Genomic DNA, 18,091 nt, shown 5'->3' on the forward strand with positions numbered 1-18,091 from the left:
GGCCACTTGATATGAAGAACTGACTCCTTGGAAAAAACCCTGATACTGGGAAAGACTGAAGGTGGGAGAAGAAGAGGACAACAGAGGATGAGATGGTTGATGGCATCACCGACTAGATGGACGTGAGTTTGAGTAAGCTCTGGGAGTTGGTATTAGACAGGGAGGCCTGGCGTGCTGCAGTCCATGGGGTTGCAAAGAGTCAGACATGACTGAACTGATGATCCAGTTTCTGTGTTTCTGAAAAACACACTTTTCTTCCCCAATAAGGTGTTGAAACTAGCACTCAACTTACAGTGTACAATAGCTTTTGAAAATAATCTTTCCTTTATGAAAACCCATAATGCTCCCCACATCTACACTATTTATGAATTTAGCTAAGGTCTTGTTCCCAGGAATCTTCCTGGTTAATGCTTGTTGGCCAGTTTTCTTTTCTTAATGTACTGCCATGAATATCAGTTTTCTCCTAATATGTTCCTGTTTGTTTCTTTAATGAAGGGGGTGTGTGAGCTTAGTTGTAAAAGTTAACACTGACCAGCAGAGACCTTGAATTCAACAAGATCTTTAAAGAAGAAGAGATCCTTAGAATTCTTTCATTATGGACCAGTCTTTTGAATCCCGGAAATTAGCTCAAATTGATGGAGGCAGAATAGTTGGCATTTTCTTAGTATCTTTTCCTTATATTGTTTAGTAAGCACAATGCCTTAGGATACATATTGGTTCTCAGATTTTCTCCTGAGAGAAAAGGGAGGACCTTATTATGCTGCTAACATTCATTATTTTAGACATTATGCTGAGAGAGAGCAGAGAAGGCATTTGGGAGGAATTGCTTTTCTATAGGTCATTGGATCATCTGATTATTGTTCTCTGTTTCATTGATCAGTATGAACTCTAACTTTGCAGATATGACCAATTACTAAATTCAATGAAAACAAGATTAAAAACCCCACCAAGAACTAGAAAGATGATATGGAAGATCTCATTTTGCTGGTCCTGCGACGTTTCCCACGAACTGACTAGTGGGCTCTTTCTTCTGTCCCCCTCCCCAAAGCTGCTGTGTGGTCTTTCTTCCCAGAAAGGCTGAGTGTATGATATTTCAGTTCCTGGAAACAATTTGCCCTGCCAGCATAACATTTACTACCAATGCGTGATGTTTAAGACACTCATTTCCTCAATTCCCTCATCATAGTGGACAGTGTTGATAACCTTTCTAGAGGGCTCGTAACACTGGACAGGGAACTGAATGCTCCGAAATGATCCCAATTTTTAAGTCATTGCGGATGTTAGAAATCCACTCCAGTATGTCAATATGAGAACTAGTTTGTTGACTGCATCACATGATATCATTCATAGAAATTCATAACTGAAGGCAGCTTGAGTTTTCCTTCTGTCCACTTTATCACCTTTGTTAACATCCACATTGAAAACACTTCAGCCAGCTGATAGTGTCTGTGTGTGTGTGTGTGTGTGTGTGTGTGTGTGTGTGTGTGTGGTGGGGTGTGTGTGTGTTTTGTGGAATATCTCAAGAAAAAAAGTCAAACGTTTTCATATGTATGTTAATGGATTTGGGCTATCCTTGAATCTTCCAAAGATTAGTATATGAATGTAGACTTTAACAATTTTCTTTTTCCACGAGTGAGAACTCAGTTCTATAAAAAAGAAAAAAAAGATGCATAATCCATTTTGTTGTTAAAGAACTTTGACTAATTGGAAAATATGGGTCTGTTTTTTTTTTTTTTTTTTTCACTTACCAGGTGTATGACCTGAGATAAGTCACAGTGACTCTCTGGAATTCATGTTAGAATGATCTCTAAGAATCCTTTCCAATTTAAAAGTCTCTGATAGTATGGTTTTCTGTAGGACCCAGACATTTTCAGTTCATGGATTTCTTACAATACCACTGTGGACAACCTACTCACTTATGCAAGATAAAATTTTGGGACAATTTTTTGTTGGACAAGACAATTGATGCTCTAATAAAAGGTTTTCTAAATACATTTTTAATTTCAGTTATTGTATTCTTCACCTCTGTTTGGTTCTTTATATTTTTTAAAAATCTTTGTTTGGTTTCTCACTGTATACATCCATTCTTCTCTTGAGTTCTTTGAGCTTATTTATTCACTGACTGCTCTTCATGGCCTGTGGGATCTTAGTTCCCTGACCAGATATTGAAACAATGCCCCCTTCAGTAGAAGCATGGAGTCTTAACCACGTGGGCCTCAGGGAAAATCCCTGGAATAGAAGTTTAATAAGTTGATATTAGAAGTTGGTATTAAGGTGTCAAACCTAAGTTTAAATTAGCCAAAATAATACTTATTTATGGTTTTCCTGGGTGGCTCAGCGGTAAAGAATCCATCTGCAATGCAGAAGCCGCAGGAGACATGGGTTCAATCCCTGGGTGGGGAAGATCCCCTGGAGGAGGGCATGACAACCCACTCCAGTATTCTTACCTGGAGAATCCCCTCGGACAGAGGAACCTGGTGGCTAACAGTCCATGGGGTCACCAAGAGTCGGACCCAACTGAAGCGACTCAACACACACATACATGCACACACACACATGCACATCAGTTCAGTTCAGTTCAGTTCAGTTCAGTTCAGTTCAGTTCAGTCACTCAGTCGTGTCTGACTCTATGTGACCCCATGAATCGCAGCACGCCAGGCCTCCCTGTCCATCACCATCTCCCAGAGTTCACTCAGACTCATGTCCATCAAGTCAGTGATGCCATCCAGCCATCTCATCCTCTTTCGTCCCCTTCTCCTTTTGCCCCCAATCCCTCCCAGCATCAGAGTCTTTTCCAATGAGTCAACTCTTCACATGAGGTGGCCAAAGTACTGGAGTTTCAGCTTTAGCATCATTGCTTCCAAAGAAATCCCAGGGTTGATCTCCTTCAGAATGGACTGGTTGGATCTCCTTGCAGTCCAAGGGACTCTCAAGAGTCTTCTCCAACACCACAGTTCAAAAGCATCAATTCTTCAGCGCTCAGCCTTCTTCACAGTCCAACTCTCACATCCATACATGACCACTGGAAAAACCATAGCCTTGACTAGATGGACCTTAGTCGGCAAAGTAATACCTCTGCTTTTGAATATACTATCGAGGTTGGTCATAACTTTTCTTCCAAGGAGTAAGTGTCTTTTAATTTCATGGCTGCAGTCACCATCTTTATTTTGGAGCCCCCCAAAATAAAGTCTGACACTGTTTCCACTGTTTCCCCATCTAGTGATGGGACCGGATGCATGATCTTCATTTTCTGAATGTTGAGCTTTAAGCCAACTTTTTCACTCTCCTCTTTCACTATCAAGAGGCTTTTTAGTTCCTCTTCACTTTCTGCCATAAGGGTGGTGTCATCTGCATATCTGAGGTTATTGATATTTCTCCCGGAAATCTTGATTCCAGCTTGTTTTTCTTCCATCCAGTGTTTCTCATGATGTACTCTTCATATAAGTTAAATAACCAGGGTGACAATATACAGCCTTGACGTACTGCTTTTCCTATTTGGAACCAGTCTGTTGTTCCATGTCCAGTTCTAACTGTTGCTTCCTGACCTGCATACAGATTTCTCAAGAGGCAGGTTAGGTGGTCTGGTATTCCCATCTCTTTCAGAATTTTCCACAGTTTCTTGTGATCCACACAGTCAAAGGCTTTGGCATAGTCAATAAAGCAGAAATAGATGTTTTTCTGGCACTCTTGCTTTTCCCATGATCCAGCAGATGTTGGCAATTTGATCTCTGGTTCCTCTGCCTTTTCTAAAACCAGCTTGAACATCAGAAAGTTCACGGTTCACATATTGCTGAAGCCTGGCTTGGAGAATTTTGAGCATTACTTTACTAGCATGTGAGGTGAATGCAATTGTGTGGTAGTTTGAGCATTCTTTTGCATTGCCTTTCTTTGGGATTGGAATGAAAACTGACCTTTGCCAGTCCTGTGGCCACTGCTGAGTTTTCCAAATTTGCTGGCATATTGAGTGCAGCACTTTCACAGCATCATCTTTCAGGATTTGAAAGAGCTCAACTGGAATTCCATCACCTGCACTAGCTTTGTTCATAGTGATGCTTTCCAAGGCCCACTTGATTTCACATTCCAAGATGTCTGGCTCTAGATTAGTGATCACACCATCATGATTATCTGGGTCGTGAAGATCATTTTTGTACAGTTCTTCCGTGTATTCTTGCCACCTCTTCTTAATATCTTCTGCTTCTGTTAGGTCCATACCATTTCTGTCCTTTATCGAGCCCATCTTTGCATGAAATGTTCCCTTGGTATCTCTAATCTTCAAGAGATCTCTAGTCTTTCCCATTCTGTTGTTTTCCTCTATTTCTTTACATTGATCGCTGAAGAAGGCTTTCTTATCTCTTCTTGCTATTCTTTGGAACGCTGCATTCAGATGTTTATATCTTTCCTTTTCTCCTTTGCTTTTCGCTTCTCTTCTTTTCACAGCTATTTGTAAGGCCTCCCCAGACAGCCATTTTGCTTTTTTGCATTTCTTTTCCATGGGGATGGTCTTAATCCCTGTCTCTGTACAGTGTCACGAACCTCAGTCCCTAGTTCATCAGGCACTCTATCTATCAGATCTAGGCCCTTAAATCTATTTCTCACTTCCACTGTATAATCATAAGGGATTTGATTTAGGTCATACCTGAATGGTCTAGCTGTTTTCCCTACTTTCTTCAATTTGAGTCTGAATTTGGTAATAAGGAGTTCATGATCTGAGCCACAGTCAGCTCCTGGTCTTGTCAACAAAAACAAAACACACACACATATTTATGTAAAATAACCAGATTTGTTCAGCTTTAGTAGAAAGGTAAAATATGGCAAGATCTTTCGGATCAATGAGCTTTTCCTGAAATAGCCACAGCTCGAACTCAGTGTACATTAGCTTGGTCTTAATCTTCCTCTAACTGCCTCCTCTATCATTCTTTTTGCACAATGATTATAAATGTTCAGAATGATGACTTCAATTTACTGCAAGATCTTCAGACATCAAAAAAAAGTCAAATAAACTATGCTAAAAAGACCTCATTTATTAAGGGAAGAAGTCATTCCAGTATCTAAATAAATATATTCAAAGACATGTTTTTAAGAAAAAAAAAAACATTATTTGGTGAAGCAATCAATTCACACATATTTATTTAGCATGAGTTTTTCTACATATTACAAGGCATTTAGAAGTTTGACATATACTCTTATTTGCAAAAAATGAAACAAATATGGGAGTAGAGAACAAGACAGTAGTTAATAGTAACATGTTTACGGGTGTTATGGTAAATTGACTCTCATCATCTCTGGTACACTGTTAGTATGCTTTATGTGCTAGACACTGTAGAAGTGTAAAAACCACCTCCTCCAGCCTGTTTGAAAGCTAGTTCTAGATGCAAGTTAGATTCTTCCAGATTGAGGCATTCCATGAAATTTGTAAGGCAGAAGTGGGAGAGGAGCCTTCCTATTACTGCTTATTTTTGCTTGAAGCAAGGTTGTAAAAATGTTTTTTTCTGAAGCACCATGGCAGTGTCTGGTCACTAACTATGAGGTATGAATAGGCATTGAAAAAATGGTAGTAATGCTTCCCAAGAATCTGAATTCCAGCTCCGCAGACAGGTATGGAGCCTAGCAATTCCCTTGGGGTCCTGTGTTTTGAATGCGGCAGAGGTAAATTTTCCCTCTGATGGACCAGTTAGAAACTTTTGTTGAAGGGACTCCTAGGTCCTCAGCCTAAAGCCCATTCTGTGAACCCTTACAAGTCTGTGAACATCCTCAGTCTCTGTATTAAGCCCCTTTCTACTTAAAATAGCTGGCATGCTTCGCATTTCCAGCCCCCAAATACTTGTAGACTAGTGAGTGATCCTATAGTGAACAGAGGGAAATAAACAGTGAGGACAAGAATTATAAAGTTTTATGGACTAGATGATCAAGTTGCAGCTTGAGGAAAAAAGAAATGGACATCTGATAATTCTTTGTATATTTGGGGTAAAATTTATTCATAAATTCATGCTTGTACTTTATGTATGTAATACTAATTTGGATTTTGTACCAGCATATGAATAAGACCATCAAAGGCCCTAAAAGCCACTGCTTTGGGACACTTTGTTTTACTAACTTTAATTTAAAGAGATTCTTAATTTTCCAGGCTCCAGTGCATGAAAGGATTCCCCAAAGAGCAGTTGCTGTTGGTTTAGCCCTAGACCTTTAGAGTAAATTATGAACGATCAAAAATGCATTCCAGATATTTTATGGATAAGGCTAAAGCCAACAAAAGGCAGAAAAGTATGGACTGAAGGATAAAAATCCTCTTGTTCTGAAGTATTCTAGGGATTTTAGTTTAGTTTTGTGACTTGAAGGCCTCAAATCATGAAAGGTCAAATTAGGAAGTAGTGCTGGGGGATTTTAGGAATGCTGCTGAAATTGACAGAAGCCCCAGTCCTGTTAGGAAGCTTCAGGGCACCTCTTTCATCTTCTTTTCTTGAACTGTTAAAAGAATTTTCTTGCTCCCTGAGATTAACAACTCCAGAGCAACCTGGTCTTTTACTGGACCTAATTCTCTTAGTTATAGTAAGCATGTGTCCTTGGCCTCTTCTCCATGGGCTATAAAATGGTAAGCATTTCTTCTTTCTACTTATCCTCCAAGTGACCAACTATCCTTGGTCTGACTTCTGTTTTAAAAATATTCGTTTCTTTATTGTTTATGTGGCTGCCCTGGGTCGTAGTTGTGGCGCTTGAAGTGTTTTGGTTGAGGCATGTGGGATCTAGTTCCCTGACCAGGGAGGGATTGAACCCAGGCCTCCTGCACTGAGAGTACAGAGTCTTGGCCACTGGACCACCAGGGAAGTTCCTGGACCTGACTCTTGAGTGCAGGTCTCCTCCTGACATGAAGACATAAAAGACAGACTCTTGATCGTTGGCTTCTGAGAGCAGGGTTTTGGGGGCAACTGTAGAAGACTCTTGAGAGTCCCTTGGACTGCAAGGAGATCCAACCAGTCCATTCTGAAGGAGATCAGCCCTAGGATTTCTTTGGAAGGAATGATGCTAAAGCTGAAACTCCAGTACTTTGGTCACCTCATGCGAAGAGTTGACTCATTGGAAAAGACTCTGATGCTGGGAGGGATTGGGGGCAGGAGGAGAAGGGGACAACAGAGGATGAGATGGCTGGATGGCATCACTGACTCAATGGGCATGAATCTGAGTGAACTCTGGGAGTTGGTGATGGACAGGGAGGCCTGGCGTGCTGCGATTCACGGGGTCACAAAGAGTCAGACAGGACCGAGCGACTGAAATGAACTGAACTGAACTGAGCTGTACCTCTAAACCTCAGACCAGTTACACATCAGCAGCGACAGAGCACCTCAGATTAGCTGAGAACAGGATGGGGCTAAAGTGTCTTGTTCCATTTGCTTGGACTTAACAACTGGTTGAGGTACAGAAAAGAATTTCCTGCAGGAACCACCAAAGAATCAAAGGATGTATCTGCTCTCCCTTTCTAGAAAACGCAACAAGCTCCATTCTTTGTCATTTATTGGCCATGCGTATTATATTACTCAATCACTAGAACCATTGTGTGTGCACGCTCTGTCACTTCAGTCATGTCTGACTCTGTGAAGCCCTGTGGACCGCAGCCTGGCAGGCTCCCTGTCCATGGGATTCTCCAGGCAAGAATACTGGGGTGGGTTGCTGGGGATCTTCCCAACCCAGGGATGGAACCTATGTCTACCTTCATTGGTAGGTGGTTTCTCTACCACTAGCGCCACCTGGGAAGCCCCTCACTAGAGCCATTAGGAGATTTGTAAATGGCAAAGGGGGCAGAAAGTAACTATTGCTAAATAGCCCCATGAAATTGCTAATGTCAGCCCTCATAATCCAGACTGATCGATCACTCACGGGCTTCCAGTTCTAAGTGGGACAGGAATGTGAGAAGCAGATGATGGAGAAGCTGTCCTCTTTCTTCCAGAATTAACTGTGGGATAGCTTTTACAGATCATGACAAGATCATGCTCCCAGAATTCAGAAGATGCTCTATAGAGTGAGGGTTTGCAACTTAAACTAGACCTTCTTTATTGTACTACCTGGAAGGATCTTTGAATCCTGTCATACCAAGGGGGCTTTGCCCGTCTGCTCATGTTCTCCACTTCCCCCTCCCTCCTACTCTGATGAAATCAGTACATTTTAATAAATAAGTGATCAGACCTTGAACTTTGGCATTCTCCTTGGAGTCTCTGTGGGAGAAAAGAAGTCCACCTGTGGCCTGGCCTCATGCGTAGATAGTTTTTATGGATGGCAGAGAGGGATGTGGAAAGATTCAGTCCTCTGGCACATCAGCCCACTTTGAAGAGGCTGAGGCTTATTAAAAACAAAACTAAACAACTGTCTCAGTTCATGGAACTTTGACTGGCTCACTCAGCATGGTTTTAGGGTTTGTTTTGTTGTCTGATGACCGACGAAAGGAATCTTCCCTTACTGAGTAATAACCCTCTGTTTAATCTCCCTCCCTGCTGAAGATCAATCTCCATTGAATGAAATTTCTCTTATTCCCTTAGGTTGAGGGGAGTAAGCGTTTCAGTGGGAGGAGAAGATGCAAATATAAGCATCTCCACTGCTACCCAGGATGAGCATTTAGGAAAGGAAGAGAGGGAAAAGAGCAAAGGGCATCTTAAATATATACAGCGAGACTATGTAGCTAAGTGAAGTCGCTCAGTCATGTCTGACTAATTGTGACCCCATGGACTTTAGCCTACCAGGCTCCTCTGTCCACGGGATTTTCCAGGCAACAGTACTGGAGTGGATTGCCATTTCCTTCTCTAAATAAAGCTAAATAAAGGAAAATGAAAGAATTTTGTGTCGTATTGTCTTTTCTAAACTTAAAAAATGGGTGGTAGGAAACATTTTTGTGAGTTAAATTGAGTTGTAAAGAGTTTGCCTACAATATTTGCTCTCAAAAACTTACTGCAAATGAAAAATAGTATGTGTTCATTGCTTGGTGATTTATGTCTTTTCCTGTTACTTCAAAGATGAATATGTTGGAAGATATTTAGATTTCTAAAGCTAGCTAGAGTTTCCAGAGAGAAGGTTTATCATATTGGAAATGTTAAAGGTAATGCTGGTTTTTGTGTGGAGTGTGGAAATTCTTTGAGGTGAAATGTAAGTACCAGGAAATCCCAGAGATCACCACCGCAGGGGAGAAACATTTCATGTTTGTTAAATTAAGAAATGGCATTTGACATTGAGTTTTTCCTCCTTCACTCACAAGCTGCTGGGTTAACTCAAATCTGTACTAATTGGGGGTTGTGTTTGGCTCAAAATTACAGGCTCTTAAAAAAAAGACACAAATGTCCATATATTATACACCATTCCTAATTATAAAATAAAAATGACAGTACTGAACTGGCTCAGTTTCCCATTTCAGATATCACGTGTGGTATTAAGTTCAATAATGACAAAATATATTGATGGTGCTAGAAATATAAAACTTTCATTTGTCAAACATACTTCACATATTTCATCTCTGAATTTCTTATCTTAGGTTTTAATGATACAAAATGAAGCCAATTTCATATGTATCCTGTGTGACCAGAAAGTGAGCCTTCTTGAACTTTAACGACTTCTGGGATTTTGTGACATTGTAACACTGGCAGAGACATTTTATTCTTTGAATACCACTTCTTTCTAGAGAGGTAATTAAATTCAACCACTATGCCCTGGAGAATCCCAGGGACAGGGGAGCCTGGTGGGCTGGCGTCTATGGGGTCGCACAGAGTCGGACACAACTGAAGCGACTTAGCAGCAGCAGCAGCAGCAGCAGCAGTATGCCCATGCTAGAACTGACTCAGAAATAGTTCTTTGGTCTTTAGAGAAAAGTATGAAAGGTACTTACCCTTGGAAGGAAGGTTTGACCACATAGGAGCAACACCAGGTGTCCTGACCCTACTTGACTGCTGTCAGCAATTCTCTGCTCTTGTGTTGGATAACGGATTATGAAGACATGAGGAATGAATGTCAGAATCTCTGGTTGGGCAATTTATCCTCAGGATCCAGGGTCTTGATCTGTTCTGTTATACAGGCTAAAATAAGGATGAGAAGAGTTCACTAACTGACAGTTACTCACTTGTGTGTCTACCGCTCTCCCTCTTTAGAAAATCCTAAGTTTCTGTCAAGAACACAAATCAGTTCAGTTCAGTTGTTCCATCGTGTCTGACTCTTTGTGACCCGATGGACTGCAGCACGCCAGGCTTCTCTGTCTATCACTAACTCCTGGAGCTTGCTCAAACTTATGTCCATCGAGTTGGTGATGCCATCCAACCATCTGATCCTCTGTCCTCCCTTTTTCTCCTGTCTTCAATCTTTCTCAGCATCAGCCTCTTTTCCAATGAGTCAGTTCTTTGCATCAGGTGGCCAAAGTATTGGAGCTTCAGCTTCAGCATCAGTCCTTCCAATGAATATTCAGGACTGATTTCCTTTAGGATTGACTTGTTTGATCTCCTTGCTGTCCAAGGGACTCTTAGAAGTCTTCTCCAACACCACAGTTCAAAAGCATCAATTCTAGAACAAAAAGAAAGAGCAAATACAAGAAGATAGAACTGACTGTCATGGGACCATTTCTTTTTGTTCGGGAAAGTCCAAATCCAAAAAGACCAAGTTTTGGAGTTGTCACCATATTCTTCTTTTTAAGGAGAAATTTGTCACTTCATTTATTATTTTCCTCTACCTCAAACCTTCTTTAGTTGAGGCTTATCTTCAGAAACTAGAAAGACTGAACTTCTCTTCATGACGCAGTTCTATAGCTCTCTCATCAGTCTTGTCAAGGATGTGAGTCCTAGATTCTAAGAGTAAGGAGGAGTATTTGAAAGCATCTTCCGTCTCCTAATGTTACACAGCATGAGGCCACCAAGGCTTGAGTATTCAAGTAATAGAGACAAAACCAGTTTCCACAGCCCCTGTTCTGTATCCCCTACTTTTCTATGTAACCTACAGGACTTTTTTAGTTCTGCAGACTTTTCATATATTCAGTTTATTTCTTCTAGAATTGGTCTGCATGAATGGATACCACTATCAGCCATGAATCCTGATAGATTCAACTCAAGTTTTGTGGGCAATCTAGATAAAATCTCAGTGTTGTCAGAGACCTCACTCGGTGTAGTCGGTTTTGGCTTTTTGGCTGTTTGTTTTGTTTTGTTTGCCTGTATCATTGTTGCATATTAGACACCTGTCCTCTGCTTGAATTTCTACAATATCAGAGAATGCTTGAATTTTGGAGATAGGCCACTCCATTCCTGAGAAACCCTACTCATGTGAAGAATTATGTATTATTTTGAGCAAAATATGCCAACCAATAAATTCCACCAATTGGCCAAGGTTTGTTGCCCAGTAAGGGGAAAATGGCTCACTTCTGTACTCTGGTACAATAGAAGAGCAGACTCTCTCCCTTGAGTCCCAGTACTTGAATCTTTGAAATTTAATAAGGCATGTCCATCCCAGGAGGCAGTCTAAGAGAAATCTCAGACCCTAGACATCTCTTTGTTCCTGTGAGATTGACAGTTGCCATGGGAATGTAGAGAGAGGGAGGTGCTGTCCTCAGAGCCTCCATGATTTCATCCTAGCACAGTTCCTGCAGGGACCTAAATGCCTGCTAAGATTTTTATAGAGGCCCATCAGCTGGGCCTTGTAGAGGAAGTGCTGGGTCCCTCTGCACCAGAGGAGGCAACATGATTTATTTAGTGCTTTCTGAGTGGCTCTAATGTCCCTGCCTGGCCTCCCTCACCGAAAAACACAGAAATTCTGATTTTTATTTTAACTCCAAGCTCCTGTTTCCAGTTATAATTCTTGGGTGGGTTTCAGTAGTTTCTAATTAAAAGAAGAGAGCACTGTGATAAACCCTCAGCTGATCAACGATCCATAGGTCCAGTGGATGCATCTAAAGTGCAGATCGGATTCCAAATGGTAAGCCCTTAGTTTTTCTGTGGCTATAAGCGTGAGGAAAGCAGCTCAGACTGGCTTCAGGAGGATCTTCAGTGTGACTCACCCAGGCATGGGAATTTCAGCTGAGGATACAGTTAGGTTAGTTTGCAAACTAATGGGAAGCCCGGCTCTGTCCTTAGAGGGAGACACCACTCAGAAAACCACATGACCGTGTGTATGTACATAAAAGGGAGCCTGGGAGCCTGAAAGGGGCTGCCAGGAGCCACCTAATGTGAAATCAAGGCTGGAGTTTGTATTGATCTTGGAGTGGGGCAGTGAGGAGCATTCTGTGATAGTGAAAGCTGTGTCGTTAGAGACCTCGAGGCACTCTAGGGAAGCCTCAGAACCATCCATCATCGTTATTTTGTCAGGAAATAGAATAATTGCACCTATGTTAAGTCCCTAAATAGGTTTAACAATATCTTTGCCAGTTTACAGTCAGAACACCAGTGTGGATCGTCAGTCAACACCTTGCCTAGATACACCTGATTATAGCTGTGGTCAGGAAGTGGACCATCTCTTAGACACTTTTCAGATATATTCTTACATCCAAAAGCCTCATTCAGTTCTCAGAGTGGCAGTTCTTGGAAGTTTCTAGTAATTCCCTGGAAATTTCAGAATATCCAGTAAAAAGCCATTTTTCTTGAATAATAAAGAGGTTTGTCATGCAAGGTGGGAATTTCCTGAAAATCAGCCAGTTTGTCACTATTAGACCATTGCAGGAAGTCTCTGATGTGCATGTCATATTAGGGGTAAAGTTTAAAAAATTAGTAAGATACACAGAAAGATATGGTAGTAACACAAAGAACTCTCAAGATCCATGATGCAGCGTAAGAAATACAACATGATCCATAAATTTGAAACCTGTCTATATTACCTTCCCAAATCATCTTCCCAGCACCTTGAAAAGTAGTCTCTGTCCTAAATCACATGGTTCTTATTCTTCATAAAATTAGTGCATAGTATCAACTCAAATGTTTATAAACTTTATATAAAGCATATTCTGCACATCTTTTTCTGTAATTTGCCTTTTTCCATTAAACATTACGTTTGAAAGATTCATCCATGTTGGCAAATATAATCCCAGTCCATTCATTTACATTTCTGATTAGTATTTTTATTTACTTTCAGTCTCCTGTTGAAAGATAAATGGTTTTTATTTTGGTTAAAGAATGTATACTTTTAATTCTTTTAGATGTTGTCAAATTGTTCTTGAAAGTTGTTCTTTGTTCAGTCGCTCAGTCGTGTCCAACTCTTTGTGACCCCATGAATGGCAGCATGCCAGGCTTCCCTGTCCTTCACTATCTCCTGACGTTTGCTCAAACTCACGTCCATTGAGTCAATGCCATGCAAACATCTCATCCTCTGTCTCCCCATTCTTCTCCTGTCCTCACTCTTTCCCAGTGTCAGGGTCTTTTCCAAAGACTTGGCTCTTTGCATCAGTTAGCCAGAGTATTGGCTTCAACTTCAGTCCTTCCAAAGAACATTCAGGGTTGATTTCCTTTAGGATTGACTGGTTGATCCCCTTCCTGTCCAGGGGACTCTCAAGAGTCTTCTCTAGCACTGTAGTCTGAAAACATCAATTCTTTGGCTCTCAGCCTTCTTTATGGTCCAACTCTCACATCCACACTACTGGAAAACCATAATTTTGACAATATAGACCTTTGTCAGCAAAGGTGAATATAGTTACACTAATATGTACTCAGATGGGCAATGTATTAAAGTTTCTATTCTTCACATCCTTGCTAATATCTGCTATTGTCAACCCATTAATGTGTTTGCCAATATAACGGTTATTTCATGGTTTGAATACTCATTTCTCTGAATTCTAGTGAAATTGAGCATCTTATTGGGAAGATTTGTATTTTCAATACTAAATTTGCCCTCCCAATTTCCTTCTCCTTTTTTTACTCTAAATATTGCCCTCTCTGTGTATCTCTCTCACACACAGACACATACACACAACACACACACACATTCATATCCGGCAATACCTTCCACTGGTCTGTATGTTCTGGAAGGCAGAAACATAGATATACTCTTCATTCGTAACATCAGATTTGATTGAAATAAAGTACTTAATAAATATTATCTGAAGAAGTAAATTTGTGTTTTTTCAACTCAGAATTCACTGCAGGTCCTGGCCACAGAAATCACCCAGTCCAGTACTCTGGCCTGAGGAATTTCATGGACTGAGGAACCTGGCAGGCTACAGTCCACGGGGTTGCAAAGAGTCAGACACTAGTAAGTGACTTTCACTTTCACTTTCAAGAATATTGACGGGCAGAGTCAATAATCTTTCACACCTTGAGCACACTAGGAATTGTTGGCTTTCGGATGAATAGATTGTGTTTCTTGGTTTCCTGAGGTAAATGTAACATGCAGCGTAAATCGAAAACTCAGCTTTAGTACAAAACTGATACAATCCCTACTTAGGGATTAAAACTCATGGAGTTTATGATGGCAACTTGCTGTAAGTAGGTGCCAGGCGCTGTGCTCTATAAATGTAACATGCAGCGTAAATCGAAAACTCAGCTTTAGTACAAAACTGATACAATCCCTACTAAGGGATTAAAACTCATGGAGTTTATGATGGCAACTAGGTGCCAGGCACTGTGCTCTATAAGGGGCACAAAGAAAACTGTCATCAGTTCTCTGTCCTGAAGGAGCTTAGAATAAAAAAGAAAAACCAAATATTAAATATTATAATTTCTATATTTACATTCACACAAATTATATATGGTTGAATATATGTACATATAATAAATGTATATTATGATAAATTATGTGAATATTTTAATATCTTTATCTACCTCTCCTTTAACAACACGTGTTCTACAAGCCCTGTTTGGGCTACTTCAGTTCAGTTGAGTCGCTCAGTCGTGTCTGACTCTTTGCAACCCCATGAACTGCAGCACTCTAGGCCTCCCTGTCCATCACCAACTCCCGGAGTCCATGCAAACCCATGTCCATTGAGTTGGTGATGCCATCTAGTCATCTCATCCTCTGTCGTCCCCTTCTCCTCCTACCCTCAATCTTTCCCAGCATTAGGGTCTTTCCCAATGAGTCAGCTCTTCACGTCAGGTGGCCAAAGTATTGGAGTTTCAGCTTCAACATCAGTCCTTCCAATGAACACCCAGGACTGATTTCCTTTAGGATGGACTGGTTGGATCTCCTTGCAGTCCAAAGGACTCTCAAGAGTCTTCTCCAACACCACAGTTCAAAAGCGTCAATTCTTCGGTGCTCAGCTTTCTTTATAGTCCAACTCTCACATTCATACTTGACTACTGGAAAAACCATAGCCTTGACTGGACGGACCTTTGATGGCAAAGTAATGTCTCTGCTTTTTAATATGCCATGTAGGTTGGTCATAACTTTCCTTCCAAGGAGTAAGTGTCTTTTAATTTCATGGCTGCAATCACCATCTGCAGTGATTTTAGAGCCCAGAAAAATAAAGTCAGCCACTGTTTCCATTGTTTCCCCATCTACTTGCCATGAAGTGATGGGGCTGGATGCCATGATCTTAGTTTTCTGAATGTTGAGCTTTAAGCCAACTTTTTCACCCTCCTCTTTCACTTTCATCAAGAGGCTCTTTAGTTCTTCTTCACTAAGAACTTAAGCTGGGCTACTTAGACACCAACTAATAACCAGAGAATGAAAGAGTAACTGGAAGCTATTCTTCCCTTTTTAAGGGTCAGCTATTTCTTTCATAAGATGACAGACTCACTTTGATGTGAGACTCAGAAAGGACTAAGTGCTGGTAGCTGGAACATTTCTTTACTTCTTATTTTCAATGATCTTCCCCCAGAATGATGTAAAGCAATAAAGGTCATTGAAATACGAAGGTTCATATAGGTCGAAAAAGCCAGTGTCAGGGGCTTCCCTGCTAGTTCAGTAGTAAAGACTCTGAACTTCCACTGTCGGGGGGACAGGTAACATCCTGGGTTGGGAAACTAAGATCCCACATGCAAGGCCGCATGTAAAAATTTCTTAAATAAATAAATGAAGTAAAAGATAGCAACTTAAAAGTTTTCGTTTTAAACAGCTAATGTGGGATGTAGTTACATCCCATACCAGTTTAGTTTTCCCTTTTCCTTTATTTTCTATTGGCACACACACAATATGTCTTCCTTACTCTTGAAAGCAGGTGCTCTGTGTTGAGGGAAAGAAGAATGAATTCAGCAGAACGCTGAGGTCCTAGTTTTGTTCTGCCCACTAACACAAAGGAGAAGTGAAGAAGTGGCCCCATCCCCTCCTCAAAGGATGGTGAGCCCTAGTGTTCTCTAGCTCAAGGAGTCTCAAGTCAGAGGCATGTTTGGTGCACATTATATTTATTTATTGACAAATTCAGTGGCTTTAAGAGTTTTTGTATGTCTATTTCAAGTTTTGAAAGCGCAAATTTTTTTCAAATTTTAAATAGGCCCTAGAAACAGTAAAAGAATTCACTTTCATTAACTGCCCTAAACACAAAGTTTTCTAACAGTTTCAATGAGAAGCAATTGAGTTTTCCTGGAGCCTGTGTTTTCAAACTGAGAATTCTTAGCAGGTGGCTGTGTGCAAGGTGAAGTCCAAGGGGAAAATAAACAGTACCCCCACCATAAAAATGTCCATCTAGTTACATTCTGTTCAAAATTCTGAACCCTACTAAATAGAATGGCTGTACATCAAAATGCTGAGTGTCCTTGGTAAATGGGAAGGGGAAATAATAATTGTCAGTCATTGTTGAGAATATTACTTGGTTATCTTCCAAGGTCTGAGACTCTGAAGGAATGAAACAGAGAAGTCATTTGTATTTATAATGAATGTAAAAAAAAAAGACCAGTTGTTTTCTGGAAAACACAAGTAGAGATAAGGCATGTGGTATGTGTGGAGATCATTACGTGGCTTCAACACAGAAATGCTTACTTTCCTAAATAAAAGCGGGCTGGTGTAGAGCTTTCAAGAAATCATCTGAAATTAAAGCATCTTTTGTGTCTGTCCTGCTACTATAGACTTCAACAATCTACTCTGCATCCCAGCCTCCCACAGGAAGAGAGAGGGGAAGGGAAATAAGGTCCACCTCTAAGCTGAGTTGAATTTCTTTAGAAGGAGACTTTTTAGCTGTTTCACATGATAATTCTGCTTTCATCTGACTGGCCAGACCTCAGTAGCATCAGTTCAGTTCAGTTCAGTTCAGTTCAGTAGCATAGTCACCCCTAAGAGCAAAAGAGGTTGTGTAACATAGTGCCTGAACTGGGCATATTATGTTTTGGAATAAACTTAGGGTTTGGTTATTAAAGAGGAGGGGATACTTGATATCGGGCAGACAACTAGCAGAGAAATTAGCAGATGGAACATTAGGAAGGAAGAAGTAGTACATGAAATTGGACAATAGCTTTTCAGACATCACAAGTTTATGTGTATAAATACTGTTGCTGGTGGGTCATTGAAGCTTCTAGACTTATCTACAGTACTATGTTGAGTAATGGAACTGAGAAATCTGTATGCAGGTCAAGAAGCAACAGTTAGAATTGGACATGGAACAACAGACTGGTTCCAAATCGGGAAAGGAGTATGTCAAGGCTGTATACTGTCACCTTGCTTATTTAACTTTTATGCAAAGTACATCATGTGAAATGCTAGACTCAATGAAGTGCAAGCTGGGATCAAGATTGTTGGGAGAAATATCAATAACATCAGATATGCAGATAACACCACCCTTCTGGCAGAAAGCAAAGAATAACTGAAGAGCCTCTTGATGAAAGTGAAAGAGGAGAGTGAAAAAGTTGTCTTAAAACTCAACATTCTAAAAACAAAGATCATGGCATCCGGTCCATCACTTCATGGCAAATAGATGGGGAAACAATGGAAACAGTGAGAGTTCTTTCGGGGCCCCCAAATCATTGCAGGTGGTGATTGCAGCCATGAAATTAAAAGGTGCTTGCTCCTTGGAAGAAATGCTATGAGCAACCTAGATAACATATTAAAAATCAGGGACATTACTTTGTTGACAAAAGTCTGTCTAGTCATAGCTATGGTTTTTCCAGTAGTCATGTGTGAATTTGAGAGTTGAACTATAAAAAAAGCTGAGTGCTGAAGAATTGATGCTTTTAAACTGTGGTGTTGGAGAAGACTCTTGAGAGTCCCTTGGACTGCAAGGAGATCCAACAAG

This window comes from Capra hircus, chromosome 27 (assembly GCF_001704415.2).
Source record: "Capra hircus breed San Clemente chromosome 27, ASM170441v1, whole genome shotgun sequence".
In the NCBI taxonomy this organism is placed as follows: Eukaryota; Metazoa; Chordata; class Mammalia; order Artiodactyla; family Bovidae; genus Capra; species Capra hircus.